Here is a 990-nt window from a genome sequence, read left to right as displayed (position 1 = left end):
AATGGAAACTTTTATAATTTAATAAAATTACTTTCTCATAAAAAAAGAAAACATGCTCCCTGATGAAGAAGATGATGATAATGATGAAGATTATGGAGATGATGATGACTTTCAAGAAAACTACAATGCACATAAAGAGAAGCTATACTTATATAGAAATTTTGTACAAATCTAATTGGAACTTCAGTGATGGGGGCAAGTCAAAACTGCAGATTCATTGTCCAATTACCTTGTAAAACCTTGGTCTATTGAACAGTAACTTATTGACTATCTCCAAATATAACAAAACATTCTGTGACAAAAAAAGATAATTTTACACTATACATTAAAAGAAAGAAATAATTAATCTTTTTTCCTCTCTGACATGCTCAAAATTACAAAAGTTCTCTGTCAGAAGTCACTTTGCAATTTACTCTTTGCCAGTTATTCTACTCTATAATTTTGTTATTCCCTTTCGATTTCACCAATCTGAATTCACAAATTTCAGTTTCGGTGTGGGACCTTTCCTGTTATATAAAAATGTTACATTTCAATTTCCTAGAAAACTGTTCAACAAATAATTTAAGTTAACCCAGGTGATCTGAAAATGCTATAGTCAATGACATTAAGAAGAAAGCGTTTGTGCTCACTTCGGCAGCACATATACTAAAATTGGAACGATACAGAGAATATTAGTATGGCCCCTGCACAAGGATGACAAGCAACTTCGTGAAGCATTCCATATTTTTAGAAAACTTCCCCAACCTAAAGAAGGATATCCCAATGAAGGTTCAAGAAGCATACAGAACACCGAATAGACTGGATCAAAAAAAAAAAAAAAACATCCCCTCACCATATAATAATCAAAACACAAACCATTCAGATTAAAGATAGAATATTCAGAGCTGCAAAGGAAAAAGGTCAGGTAACTTATAAAGATAAACCTATCAGACTTACACCAGACTTCTCTATGGAAACCATGAAAGCCAGAAGGTCCTGGAAAGAGGTACT

At 32.6% G+C, this 990-nt stretch overlaps 1 non-coding gene across 1 annotated transcript; it reads left to right on the top strand.

Annotated features, from left to right (window-relative positions):
* The first annotated feature begins 621 nt into the window (after positions 1-621).
* Positions 622-728, top strand: LOC146895692 (U6 spliceosomal RNA). The gene has a single exon (XR_015000701.2). It is a non-coding gene; the product is annotated as a U6 spliceosomal RNA (small nuclear RNA).
* The last annotated feature ends 262 nt before the right edge of the window (positions 729-990 follow it).

The sequence above is a fragment of the Myodes glareolus genome, chromosome 2 (genome assembly GCF_982192425.1).
Source record: "Myodes glareolus chromosome 2, mMyoGla1.1, whole genome shotgun sequence".
NCBI classification, from domain to species: domain Eukaryota; kingdom Metazoa; phylum Chordata; class Mammalia; order Rodentia; family Cricetidae; genus Myodes; species Myodes glareolus.
Note: the sequence above shows the minus strand (reverse complement) of the source record. Positions and strands in the feature narration are given on the sequence as shown.